The following is a 14,941-nucleotide window of genomic DNA, read 5'->3' as shown; positions in this document are numbered from 1 at the left end:
CATTATCTTTTAATTATTTATTTTAGCAGCTCTATTTAATAGCCCTTTTCAAAGAAAAATCTTTAGGCAAAATCTTATAGACAGTTGGACAGCAGAAATATTCATGTTCTTTTGATTATGCAGTAGTTTCTTTATCCCAAAATTGTTCCCAGAGAAACCTCAATGCACCCAAAAGACTTCACACACACACAAAAAATTTCCCCATTCTATTGAAAAGAAAATAAGTCAAGGTAATTTTCCTTTGTTCAGAAAACACTGGAAGGTCTTGTATCTACAACAGGTACCATTTGGACAAGTAGATTAGAATCTTGTATAATATTCTCAAGAGTGAGCAAATGTATTTATTTGGCTATTGCCAAAAGGAGACATATGCAAAAAATGAATAAATAAATAAATAAAGGCAATTGTGTCTGGGTAGTGATCCAGATAGGAGTTAGGGGGAAAGAAGAGAACACTGCAAAATATGACACTGGTGACTGGTGATAAAGGCCACTCTCCATTATACAGATTAAAGATTCTCCAAATTTTCTGCAAAACTTCCATAAGACACCTTACAGAACTGCAACATTCATTTCAGACTCAAGTGGTCTGATGACAAAAAGGATGCTAAACTTAAGACCTGAAACTATACAAGTCCTAGAAGAAAACATAGGGTAACAGCTCCTTGATATTGGATGTGACCATGATTTTATGGATATGATACCAAAAGCATAAGCAACAAAAGCAAGAATAAATGGGATTACATCAAACTAAAAAGCTCCTTCACAGTGAAAGAAAAAATATAAACAAAATATTTGCCAAATATTTCTTGAATCTGGGCTGGTTTTATGACTTATTTTGGTCAAAAGGGTCCAACAGAGTGACAATGTTAATTTCTCAGCCAGTTCAAAGTGTATAGTTCAGAAGTGTTTCCAGTACTGCTTACCTCACTTAGATCCTTGCATCTGTCATGTAAACAAGTCTAGGTTAGCCTGATGATAGGATGAGAGACACACAAGGCTCACTACCCCCATGACCTCAGTCAAGAGTTCATCATCCTTATAAAGAATGCTGAAAACATTCTGAAAGGACTAGAAAATAAAGGCAAAGGTATTTCCTAGAACATACAGCAAAAAGAAAGAGGAAAATATGGAACAAATGATATAAAAAATGGAATATAAATCTAAAAGATTCAATGTCAGATAAACAGAAGTTCCAGACAGAGAAAATCAAGAAAAGATAGAGGAGGAAATAATTAAATAGAAGCAAATTTCAGAGAACTTAAGTAAAATGCAAGTCTTTATATTGAAAAGCTATATACCAAACACCAATCAAATGAATAAAAATAAGATCCTTATTTAGATACATTCTTGAAACTTATTCTTTAGTATAAGGCATATATGAAAAATATTTTAAAAGCTTCTGGAAGGTAAGAAATAAGCAGCAGTCAGGCTTCTTGGTAACAACACAAACTGCTTGAAGGCAATGTGCTTCGCCTTCAAAGTTCTGAAGAAAAAATGTTTGTAACTTTGAACTTAAAATTCTATACCCACAGCTCCATCAACTATAAAGATCAGGCAAAAACACTCTCACACACAGATCAACCCTAAAATTTGTTATTAAGCAATGTTCTAAAGACATCAAGGATGCAGTTCAGCAAAATGAAGTGAGAGACAAAACATAGGATCTAAGAAATAGAATATCTAGTCCAATGACACAGAAAGGAAAGATCCAGAATGACAACCACGTGGCAGACCTAGAGAATAACAAATCTCACACTAAGACAAAAGCCTCTAAAAAGACTGTCTCCAAGAAGAAAGTGGATTCTTAAAACTGAGTATGACAGAGAAACCAGATTATTTTGAGAATATAATGAAGGTATTTTATTCTTATATCATTTAGAAGAAAAAAACAGTAATTCTAAATTCTAGAGAGGAAAAAAAGCTATATATGAAAGTCAAAGATGCAGCTATAAAGAAAACTGAACTATTACATAATTTTGAGAAATGTATGTAGTAGAAGAAAAAAAGTAATCTATTTGACCGTGATCCTAGAAATATTCTCTTTAGGGTCATGATTTTGGACACAGAGACAAAAAAAATGTAATAATAGTATAAGCTATTTGGTTCTGCATTATATAATCATAGTAAGTTAAACGTTGTTTACTGAGGTTTTTTAATTTAAACTAACTTTTAAACAAGCTTTTAATTTAAAGCTTGATTTATAGAAAAGTTATCAAGATAGTACAGAGTTCCCATATACCAGTTTCCCATATTATTAACATCTTACTTTATAAGCCTGGCAGGCTACAGTCCATCAGGTTGCAAACAGACATGACTGAGCAACTAACACTTTCATTTCTTCACACTACACATTTAACATGGATTTCACTAATTTCTCCCTAATGTCCTTTCTGTTCCAGATCCCATTCAGGATATCATATTTAGTGATCATGTTTTCCCACCTTTTTCTGGAGACAGCTTCTAAAGACCTTACTTTTGATGATCTTAACAGTCAGCTACTATGTTCATTGTAGCATTTCCCCATGCTTATCTCCAATCTCCCTTTCCAATGGTGAGAAACCTGGCTATCAGCCACCATACTTTTACACACTCATTCATTCCCAGTACACTTGTATAGTGGTTTCAGAATTATTTGCACCCCTGTGAGAAACAACTTTATCAATGACAGTACAGTGTTTATGTATACTTTTGTCTTTAATGTTACATATTCTGAGTCAAAACATTCTTTTCCAAAGTTATTCACATCAAGCATTTTTTTACCCATTCCTTCAGTGAGACTATGTCATATACATTTCTAAAATATTTGTTAGATTCTTTTATTACTCTGCATTCCATTTTGGGATCCCTCAAACTCCTGGTTGATTTTTTTAATCTGCATACATTAACTTCTTATGCTATAGAGTTCTATGAATTTTAAAGAATATGTACCATCGTATGTCCACCACAACAGTTTAGTTCATCACCCTAAAAACTCCCGTTTCCCCAAGTCAAACACTCCCCCTTCCTCAAACCTCTGACAGCCACTGATCTGCTTTCCATCCCTATAGTTTTGCCCTTTCTAAAAGGCCATGTGAATGGTATCATTTCATATGTAGCCTTTTCAGTCTCTAGCTTCTTTAATTCAGCAAAATGCATTTAAGATGCATTCATATTGTAGCATTCAGTACAGTTCAGTCACTCAGTCATGTCCAACTTCTTGCGACCTCATGGACTGCAGCAGGCCAGGCTTCACTGTCCATCACCAACTCTTACAGCTTACACCAACTCAAACTCACGTCCACTGAGTCTGTGATGCCATCCAACCATCTCCTCCTCTGTCGTCCCTTTCTCCTCCTGCCTTCAATCTTTCCCAGCATCAGGGTCTTTTCCAATGAGTCAGTTCTTCACATCAGGTGGCCAAAGTATTGGAGTTTTACATACTCACTGAATGAGTATTCATATTCATATTCCATACTTGTTGAATATACAAAATAAGTTGCAGCATTAATCTATAGTTATTCCTGCTTTTCATACCCATTGTATAGCTGTACCATCCTTTAATTATCTGTTTACCTATTACTGAAGAATTTCTTGGTTGCTTCCACTTTTTTGATGATTATGAAAAAAAGACAGCAGTTGTGAATAAAGCACACATAGGTTTTTGTATGTAAATACATTTTCAAATCCACTTGCTAAATACCTAGGAGTGCAATGCTAGGTCATATGACAAGTCTGTGTTTAATTTTATAAGAAATTGCTGAATGTCTTCCAAAGCGGCTACACCCTTGTGCATTCTACCAGCACACATGAGAGCACCAGCATTTGGTACTCCCAATTTTTTGGATTTTAACCATTCTAATCTATGTAGCTCCTCACTGTTTCACTCACTTCCCTAGTGAAAAATAATGTTGACTATCTTCATATGGTTTTTGGCATCCATAAATCTTGTTTAAAGTGTCTACTCAGATCTTCTGTCCAGTTTTAAAATAATTGACTGTTTCACTGGTGAGCTTTAAAAATCTGTTATATATCCAAGACATACATTTTTTTTTTAGATATGTGATTTGCAAACATTTTCTCCTAGGTATAATCAGACTTTTCATTGTCTTAACGTATCTCCTATAAAGCAAAAGTTGTTAATTTTGATAAAGTCCAATTTATCAATTTTATCTTTCACAGACTATGAAAGGACCATCTCCAAGAAGGAAGTGAGTTTTTATCATCAAGTATAACAGAAAAGTCAGGTAATTTTGAGAATATGATAAAATATTCTTTTTGTCAATAAGAAGGAAAAAAAATAATTCAAAACTCAGTGGGGTTGGGAAGGGCTCCAAAAGAAACTCATTATCCAATTATAAATAAAATTAAAATATACATAATTTTTAAAATATATGGTATACAAGAAAATATAACCCATTTGACTTTGATCTTAAAAACCTTATTGCTAAGGTTATGATTTTGGACCAAGAAACAAAGAAATATAATCATGATGTACTATTTGTAACTTTTAAAATAAACTGAAAGCATGCAAGAGTTCATTATGATTTCAGAATAATGATAACACTGATAGCAATCATTCATATAGTACTTAATAGGTACCAGGCCTTGTTTTAAATACTTTACATATAATAAGTCAGTTAGTCGTAACACTAATCCTGTGAAATAATATCATTATTATCCCCATTTCACAGTTGAGGAAAGTGAGGTACAAAAGATGAAATAATTTGCCAACATCACAAAGTCAGGATGTGGTAGAGGTTGGATGTGAACCCAGGAGGCCTGGCTCCAACATCTACATTCTTAACCATAATGTTATACTGCCTTCTTTAGTGAAAGTCACTCAGTCGTGTCCAACTCTTTGCGACCCCATGGACTATACAGTCCATGGAATTCTGCAGGCCAGAATACTGGAGTGGGTAGCCTTTCCCTTCCCAGATCTTTCCAACCCAGGGACTGAACAAGGGTCTCCTGCATCACAGGCAGATTCTTTACCAGACCAAGGTCTCCCACATTGCAGGTGATTATTTACCAGCTGAGCCACAAGGGAAGCCCAAGAATACTGGAGTGGATAGCCTATCCCTTCTCCAGCAGATCTTCCTGGCCCAGGAATTGAACTGGGGTCTCCTGCATTGCAGGCAGATTCTTCACCAACTAAGCTAACCGGGAAGTCCACCTTATTTAAATAGAATATAAATATTATCTACATTTATCTAAATATTATAAATGTTCTGTTAAATATCTACTTTAAAATTATCAAAATTGATAATATTTATATTCTAGCCTTCTTTAAATACAATATAATTATCAACTTTGATCATTTTAAAGTAAACATATTTAACAGAAGTTAAAAGACAGAAAAAAGGTTAAAGGATATGACTGATAATAGTCTCGCTTTATAAAAAGGAAAATAAGAGATACTGCTGACAATTAATGGAACACAAAATAGAGGCTTACGTATACTGGAGCTGCAGAAACAGAGGAAATAACATCAATTAAGCATATAAAATTTGAAGGAAACTAGGGTAGAACAAGAGTAGTGTAAATAAACTAAAGCCTCATCTTTTTTTTTTTTTTTTTTTTAAGCCACATCACACAGCTTGTGGGATCTGGTTCCCTGACCAGGGGTCAAACAGAGTTCCCCTGCAGTCAGGGAATCCTAACCACTGGATCACCAGGGAATTCCCTAAAGCCTAATCTTTAATGACAGGTCATCAACACTTACTGCCTTAGCTGATCAAGAAAAATAGTGGCATATTATAAATTATAGAGGCATCTAATAGAAGACAAAAAGAAATAATTAAAATTGGCTTTTAGTATTTCAGCAGTTAAAAATTAAAGTTCTGGATCAAAACTTCCTGGGATCAAATTCCATTCCTCCATTTAGTATTAATAGTGCTATTAAGTAAAGTTACTTGGTCTTCTTTTCTTCAATTTTCTTACCTAAAAATAGCTATATACTAAAAATAGCTAATTCATATGATCTTATGAAGATTGAGAGTTAATACAAATAGAGCATTAGAACTGTGAGTGGTTCAGAGCAGTAAACCCTAAGTAAATGTTAGCTATCAGCTATGAATTAGAGGGAACACACACAAAATCAGTTTATATTTACCTCCTGACTTACTTAGCCAAAGATTCAAATCTCAGCAGTGAGGGTACCACTAAAAGCAGGGACAAATGTAGCATATCTCAGCAGACCTTCCGTTGGCCTGTAGAGTCAGGCACTACCAGTGAGAGGACAAGGTAGGGTCTTGCGATATTTGGCCAGCTCAATTCTCTTGGTTCCAACTCTCTTTTATGCTTAGGGCTTACATCACCACTTTGTGCAAAACAATCTCTAACAAGTTATGCCCTTTAATGGGAAGATATTACAAACATCTGGGTTCCTGCTGGTTCCTGAGCCAAACTCAGTGCTAATGAGGTCACTGTTTAAAAAATTTTTATTGGAGTATAATTGCTTTCCAATGTTGTATTAGTTTCTGCTATACAGCAAAGTGAATCAGCTTTATACATACATGGATCTCCTCTTTTTTGGATTTCCTTCCCATTTAAGTCAACAAAGAACACTGAGTAGAACTCCCTGTGCTCTGTAGTAGTGATAGCTTACAGTGAACGATGTCGGATTTGTGATCTCCGAAGAAGATTCAGCTTCAGGACCAGAGACCAGGGTGGACCACTCAGGGCTCTTGTGTGGCAGGAGTTTTACTACAGTGAAAAAGGACAGAGAAACCTTCTGACATTAGACAGTGGAGGCGGGTGGAGAGTGCCCCACTCGCTAGTCTTTAGCAAGGGAATCATACACTTTTAAAATTAGCTATTATGATAAATCAAAAGAATGTCTCAAGGTTGTAAAAATTTTACCAGACCCACTCCCACAATTTATATTTTAGGATAACAGGATTAGAACTTAACAAAAGAAAGATCCTACCTGACCCACTCCCATAATAAACATTTTACAATAACAAGATTAGTCAGAAGGTTTTCAGGAAACTGTCCTCAAGCAGAATACATTGTTGTTGTATTACCCTTAGTACCCAGTTTAAACTGAGTTGTTTGTTGTGTGAATCATCAATTCCAGGCTTAAAAAAACATTTTATGTGACTAAGACTAAGGAATGTAGAGAAAAAAAAACAAAGAATTGTTCTTTCTTCCTCACTGAGAATTCCAGACCTCTACCTCCTCCTTGAGAACCCCAGGCCCCTCTCCCCTCCTCGGGGACCCCAGACTTCTTACCAACCTGCCTAGGACTTGACTCTCTCAGTAGGTTCTCATTAGTTATCTATTTTATACATAGTATCAACAGTGTATATCTGAGGATCACAATCAGTTACAAATTTTTATGTAATGAGAGGAACCAAAATTAATGTCCAGATGCTTCTAAACAGCCTTGCTTCCCCCAGGTTTCTAATGTTTGTAAAGGCTTTCTCCAAAGATATCCCCTGAGGAGGAGATCTGGGCTTCTGATCATTGTAGAAAATATTAAAAATCATGACTCCTGCTACAGATTTCATTAGCTTATTAGGGGAAAAAACGACACATATAAAAATATAATGAACTTCACAACACAGACAAGATAAAGGGGGAGTGGAATAAATATGCAGACTTTCACAAAATGAAAGAATAATTGGTGTTTGTTAAAGAAATAGATCATTCTGTGGTGACAGGATCCAGTGTGACTGACAAAAGAGATTTATACAAGACTAACTGTGAAAGGCCACGAGAACCTGGAGCCTTTCGAGGTATGTACTAAGCAGAGATACAGAGTATTTCAAAAAGTTTAATCTTTTGTTACTACATTTTCAGATGACTCAGTCTCATAGTTTTAAACACTATCTCAATTCTGATGACTCCCAGAACTGCTTCCTAAATTTCAGCCTAATAGGACTTCCCTGATAGCTCAGTTGGTAAAGAATCTGTCTGCAATTCAGGAGACCCAGGTTCAATTCCTGGGTCAGGAAGATCCACTGGAGAAGGGATAAGTTACCCACTCAAGTATTCCTGGGCTTCCCTTGTGGCCCAGCTGATAAAGAATCCGCCTGCACTGTGGGAGACCTGGGTCTGGTAAAGAATCTGCCTTCATTGCAGGAGACCTGGCTTCAATCCCTGGGTTGGGAAGATCCCTTGGAGAAGAGAAAGGCTACCCACTCCAGTATTCTGGCCTGGAGAATACCATGGACTGTAGTCCATGGAGTCGCAAAGATTTGGACATGACTGAGTGACTTTGACTTTGACTTTCATACTCACCTGGACAGTTTTGCTCTGCTTGGATGTCAAGCTGGGATCACAAACTTAGCATGTACAAAGCTTAACTCCTATCAAACCTACTACCAAACCTGCTCCTCTCAGATGCACCTCTATCTCAGTTAATCGTAACTCCATTCTTCAGCTGCTCAGGCCAAAAGAACTTCAAATAATTCTTGACTGTCCATTTCCCCTCATTCTTCACATCCAACCCACCAGAAAATTCTATTGGTTCTATTTCAACTATATCCCAAACCAGAATACCTCTCACTACTCCCACTGCAATCACCGAAGTCTGAGCCTCTATGATATCTCACTGAGATCTGTGTCAAAGCTCCTATCTGATCTCCCTGCTTCCTCTCTCTTTTCAATTATAGTTGCCAGAATGATTCTATTAACAAGAAGGATCGTGTAACTTGTAACTTCAAAATCTTCCCAAGGCTAAACATTTCATTCAAAGAAAAAAAAAAAAAAACACACACTCCTAATTGTGTCCTACAAGGCCCCACTCAATCTGTATTTTTCCACTCTATACCTATCTTCCTAATACAGACCTTTGATTTATATTAATATTACCCATCTTCCAGCTCACTCTACTCCTCCCTAATATTCAATCATGCCAGACATGCTTGCATCCAAGGTCCTTTGCACTTGCTGCTCCCTTTGCTTGGAAACCTCTTTTCCTCAGATATTTGCTGCCTTTCCCACTCATTTTCTTCAAGTCTTTACTGATATGCCACCTTTACAGAAGGGCCTTCCTAGGACCTTTCACCCTCAATACTCCCTGTTTTCCCACTTCATTTACTTGTTTCTCCTTTTCAGTTATCACCATCTAAGACATTATGCATTTTGCTCCTTTGTCATTGCATGACCTCACTGGAATATAAGCCACCAGAGTCATAAGTTTTTGTTTATTAATTGCTATAATGATTATTATACCCTTAGCTACACATCCTTGGCACATAATAAGCACTCAATAAATATTTGTTAAATGAATGAAAGAACATGGCATTGCTGTTCAAAATACATAATTATAGTTAGAACACCATATTCTTAAAAACATTTCAGTTCAGTTCAGTCGCTCAGTTGTTGCAAGGCTTCTGGGGAGTACAAAGACGAAAAAGAGAAGTGGGACATAATTAAATATAATCCAAAATAGACATTCACAACTTTTATGTGAGAATTACAGAAAAAAAGTGGTATAAGGGACTCAAGAGAAAAACTCTATCAGTAGGGGACAACTGCAGTAACCTAGGTATCAGCTGATTAGGCCCTATATTGGCTAGAGTACAATAAAAATGGAAAGGGTCATATGTAACAATGATCATAATAATAGAAACAGTTGGTAGGATTTGGTGACTAGTTGAATTCAGAAAGAAGCAGCAAATCACTGCTAAATGTCAAACTTAGGTAATGACAAAAACAGCAGTGCTATTTTTGGGAAAAAAAAAAAAGAGAGAGAGAAAAGAGGAGGATTAAAGTGGCAGGAAAAATGTTAAGTCCAATATTAGATATGTTTGAGGTGATACCAGATCATGTAAGAGAAAATTTCAGGACAGTTCTAGATTTAGAACTATGACTTAGGGTTAAGAATGTAGTTGACCCTTAAACTGCAGAAGGCAATGGCAACCCACTCCAGTACAACCCACTCCAGTATAGAGGAGCCTGATAGGCTGCCAGTCCATGGGGTCGCTGAGGGTCGGACAAGACTGATCAACTTCACTTTCACTTTTCACTTTCATGCATTGGAGAAGGACATGGCAACCCACTCCAGTGTTCTTGCCTGGAGAATCCCAGGGACGGGGGAGCCTGGTGGGCTGCCGTCTATGGGGTCGCACAGAGTCGGACACGACTGAAGCGACTTAGCAGCAGCAGCAGTACCTAGCACCATGCTGTCCAGTTGTTGTTTAGTGGCAAGTAGTGCCCAACTCCGGAGAAGGCAACGGCACCCCACTCCAGTACTCTTGCCTGGAAAATCCCATGGACGGAGGAGCCTGGTGGGCTGCAGTCCATGGGGTCGCTAAGAGTCGGACACGACTGAGCGACTTCACTTTCACTTTTCACTTTCACGCATTGGAGAAGGAAATGGCAACCCACTCCAGTGTTCTTGCCTGGAGAATCCCAGGGACGGCGGAGCCTGGTGGGCTGCTGTCTATGGGGTCGCACAGAGTCGGACACGACTGAAGTGACTTAGCTTAGCTTGACCCTTAAACAACACAGAGTTATGGGTACCAATCCTCCATCCAGTCAAAAACCCATGTACAACTTTATAGTCAGCCCTTGGTATCTGTAGTTTTGTACCTGCAGATTCAACCAGTCACAAATTGTGTAGTATTATTAAACACTTGACATATAAGTGGATCCACGCAGTTCAAACACATACTGTTCAAGAGGCAACTATATAGACTTAGGAGTTATTTTCTCACAAAGATATCCGTGAACTGAAAAAAGTGAGATTTCTAAGCAAAAGACTAAAGGTAAAAACCATGAGAAATAGGTAACCTACAGGGCAGGAGAAGGAAGAGGTGCAACTGAACATAACAAAGAAAAAAGAGAAAGAAAGAAAGAAAAAGAGGACACCTCAAAAAATATATATATATATACACATATAAAAATTTCTCCAGGCTTTAAAAAAATAATCAAGCTACCATTCATTTTGCATTTAGCAATTTTGCCAATATGTTCATTCAAGTACTCAAGATATCAGATGAAATCAAAGCAATATTTCAGTTCAATCTTGGCTTTGAACTGTCAGACTGGTAAAATTAGGCATTTTGCTGGTAAACTCTGAAACAAAAAATAGCTTATGTACTTCTTCACATTTCACGGACTGGAGTGCAGATGTAAGATAAAGAATATGATACAAGTCTCTGTCACCCAGGAAACCACCTAATGGCAAATTGCTCAGCCTTCTTTATAAATGTTAACTTCACCCTGATCTGGCCAGTTCCATACATATATGTAGTATTCAATATATATTCATTTACAATAACAGCAAGCAAAACAAGTAAACACATGCAAAAATACGTAAAATTAAAATAATTAGTTTAGGGTAGGGAGGGGAAATAAGGAATTTTTTAATGGGTATAGAGTTTTAGTTTGGAAAAATGAAAAAGTTCTGAGATGGATGGTGGTTAACAGTCACACAACAATGTGGATACACTTAAGGCCACTGAACTGTATGCTTAATGATAAATTTTTATGTATCAGTTCGGTTCAGTTCAGTCGCTCAGTCGTGTCCCACTCTTTGTGACTCCATGAACTGCAGCATGCCAGGCCTCCCCGTCCATCACCAATTCCTGGAGTTTACCCAAACTCATGTCCATTGAGTCGGTGATGCCATCCAACCATCTCATCCTCTGTCGTCCACTTCTCCTCCTGCCTTTAATCTTTCCCAGCATCACGGTCTTTTCAAATGAGTCAGCTCTTTGCATCAGGTGGCCAAAGTATTGGAGTTTCAGCTTCAACATCAGTCCTTCCAATGAACACTCAAGACTGATCTCCTTTAGGATGGACTGGTTAGATCTCCTTGCAGTCCAAGGGACTCTCAAGAGTCTTCTCCAACACCACAGTTCAAAAGCATCAATTCTTCGGCACTCAGTTTTCTTCACAGTCCAACTTTCACATCCATACATGACCACTGGAAAAACCATAGCCTTGACTAGACGGATCTTTGTTGACAAAGTAATGTCTCTGCTTTTGAATATGCTGTCTAGGTTGGTCATAACTTTCCTTCCAAGGAGTAAGCGTCTTTTAATTTCATGGCTGCAGTCACCATCTGTTGTGATTTTGGAGCCCCCAAAAATAAAGTCTGACACTGTTTCCACTGTTTCCCCATCTATTTCCCATAAGTGATGGGACCAGATGCCATGATCTTTGTTTTCTGAATGTGAGCTTTAAGCCAATTTTTTCACTCTCCTCTTTCACTTTCATCAAGAGCCTTTTTAGTTCCTCTTCACTTTCTGCCATAAGGGTGGTGTTATCTGCATATCTGAGGTTATTGATATTTCTCCCGGCAATCTTGATTCCAGCTTGTGTTTCTTCCAGCACAGCATTTCTCATGATGTACTCTGCATAGAAGTTAAATAAGCAGGGTGACAATATACAGCCTTGACGTACTCCTTATCCTATTTGGAACCAGCCTGTTGTTCCGTGTCCAGTTCTAACTGTTGCTTCCTGACCTGCATACAGGTTTCTCAGGAAGCAAGTCAGGTGGTCTGGTATTCCCATCTCTTTCAGAATTTTCCACAGTTGATTGTGATCCACACAGTCAAAGGCTTTGGCATAGTCAATAAAGCAGAAATAGATGTTTTTCTGGAACTCTCTTGCTTTTTCCATGATCCAGTGGATGTTGGCAATTTGATCTCTGGTTCCTCTGCCTTTCCAAAACCAGCTTGAACATCTGGAAATTCATGGTTCATGTATCGCTGAAGCCTGACTTGGAGAATTTTGAGCATGACTTTACTAGCGTGTGAGATGAGTGCAATTGTGCAGTAGTTTGAACATTCTTTGGCATTGCCTTTCTTTGGGACTGGAATGAAAACTGACCTTTTCCAGTCCTGTGGCCACTGATGAGTTTTCCAAATTTGCTGGCATATTGAGTGCAGCACTTTCACAGCATCATCTTTCAGGATTTGAAAGAGCTCAACTGGAATTTCATCACTTCCACCAGCTTTGTTTGTAGCGATGCTTCCTAAGGCCCACTTGACTTCACATTCCAGGATGTCTGGCTCTAGGTGAGAGATCACACCATCTTGATTATCTGGGTCGTGAAGATCTTTTTTGTACAGTTCTTCTGTGTATTCTTGCCACCTCTTCTTAATATCTTCTGCTTCTGTTAGGTCCATACCATTTCTGTCCTTTATCGAGCTCATCTTTGCATGAAATGTTCCCTTGGTATCTCTAATCTTCTTGAAGAGATCTCTCGTCTCTCCCATTCTACTGTTTTCCTCTATTTCTTTGCATTGATCGCTGTGGAAGGCTTTCTTCTCTCTCCTTGCTATCCTTTGGAACTCTGCATTCAAATGGGTATATCTTTCCTTTCCACCTTTGCTTTTTCCTTCTTTTCTTTTCACAGCTATTTGTAAGACCTCCTCAGACAGCCATTTTGCTTTTTTGCATTTCTTTTTCTTGGGGATGGTCTTGATCCCTGTCTCCTGTATAACGTCACAAACCTCCGTCCATAGTTCATCAGGCACTCTGTCTATCAGACCTAGTCCCTTAAATCTACTTCTCACTTCCACTGTATAATAATAAGGGATTTGATTTAGGTCATAGCTGAATGGTCTAGTGGTTTTCCCCACTTTCTTCAATTTAAGTCTGAATTTGTTATGTATATTTTACTACAAAACAAAAAAAAACTAATTCAGCTCATATATGTACTGTAATGCTAATTCTCCAGAAGCAATGATTATATCAATATTCTTTTTAATTCCATGTCTCTGAATTCCTATCACTGTAATTCAGTAAGAAGAAAAGCTGTGATCCAAGATAAAACTGACAAAGGAAAATAGAGAACAAGATAAAAACAAGTTTTTTTAATTGAAAATAATTTTTATCAGATTGGATCTAGAAGATCAAGATGGTGGACAGAGTAGGAAAATCCCAAGCTCATCTTCTCCAACGGACACACACATAGAACTACATACAGAATAACTATCTCTGAAAATGACTTAAAGACTAGCAGAATACATTTTCTACAATTAAAGATATAAAAGAAAATGGGTACGAGGGGCACAGAACCCTCACCCTAGTGCAGCAACCCACAACTAGGAGGGGTATCACAACCGCAGACATTAACCCTAGAGAGTAAGGCGTCTGAGCCCCTTGTCAGGCTTCCTAGCTTGTGGCACTAGAACTGGGAAGACAAACCTGCACAAGAAGGATGGATTTACAGAGTATTATGCTAAGTAAAATAAGTCAGAGAAATCACAAATACCATGCAATTTCACTTATATACGGACTCTACAAAACAAGACAAAGGAAATCAAAAGAGAAACAGAGTCAGAGACACAGATAACAAACTGGTGCACACCAGAGGGGAACTGGGTGGGGGCTGGGTAAAATAGGTAAAGGGGATTCAGAAATACAAACCTCCAGCTACTGAACAAATGAGTAACCAAGACGTAATGTTCACCACAAGCAACACAGTTGATAATACTGTAATAAATATGTATGGTGACATTTGGTTAAAAAACTTACAGTTGTAATCAATTCATAATGTATGTGTGTGTTAGTCGCTCAGTCATGTGTGTCTCTTTGCGACCCCAAAGACTGTAGCCTGCCAGGCTACTCTGTCCTTGGAATTTTCCACGCAAGAATGCTGGAGTGGGTTGACATTTCCTTCTCCAGGGGATCTTCCCTACCCAGGGATCAAACCTGTGTCTCCTGCATTGCAGGCAGATTCTTTACCATGTGAGCCACTGGGGAAGCCCATAATGTATATAAATGTCAAATCACTGTTTTCACTTAAAACTAAGATAATATTGATGTCAACTATATTTCAAGTAAAAAATAAATAAAATCTTTATTTATTATTTGAGTCAACCTAATTACAAAAGTAGGAAAACATAAAATGAAACAGTCAGTGTTGAAATTAAGGAATTAAGTCAAATACATACTTGCAAACTTGGAGGAAATCCTGGAATTCCTGACAAAGGAACTGTGTGGTAAAGGACAGAAGGATCTTTCCATATCTCAATCCTGAGAAGAGCTGAAGG

The 14,941-nt window shown here is 37.7% G+C and overlaps 1 long non-coding RNA gene across 4 annotated transcripts in view; it reads right to left on the bottom strand.

The window, feature by feature from the left end:
• Positions 1–14,941, bottom strand: part of LOC113879632 — a 77,981-nt gene that overhangs the window by 49,509 nt on the left and 13,531 nt on the right. For all 4 annotated transcript variants that reach the window (XR_003507399.1, XR_003507398.1, XR_003507400.1 and 1 more), the window contains exon 4: positions 14,843–14,934. This is a non-coding gene — a long non-coding RNA (uncharacterized LOC113879632). The remainder of the gene's footprint in view (positions 1–14,842; positions 14,935–14,941) is intronic.

The sequence above is a fragment of the Bos indicus x Bos taurus genome, chromosome 21 (genome assembly GCF_003369695.1).
Source record: "Bos indicus x Bos taurus breed Angus x Brahman F1 hybrid chromosome 21, Bos_hybrid_MaternalHap_v2.0, whole genome shotgun sequence".
Lineage (NCBI taxonomy): Eukaryota > Metazoa > Chordata > Mammalia > Artiodactyla > Bovidae > Bos > Bos indicus x Bos taurus.
Note: the sequence above shows the minus strand (reverse complement) of the source record. Positions and strands in the feature narration are given on the sequence as shown.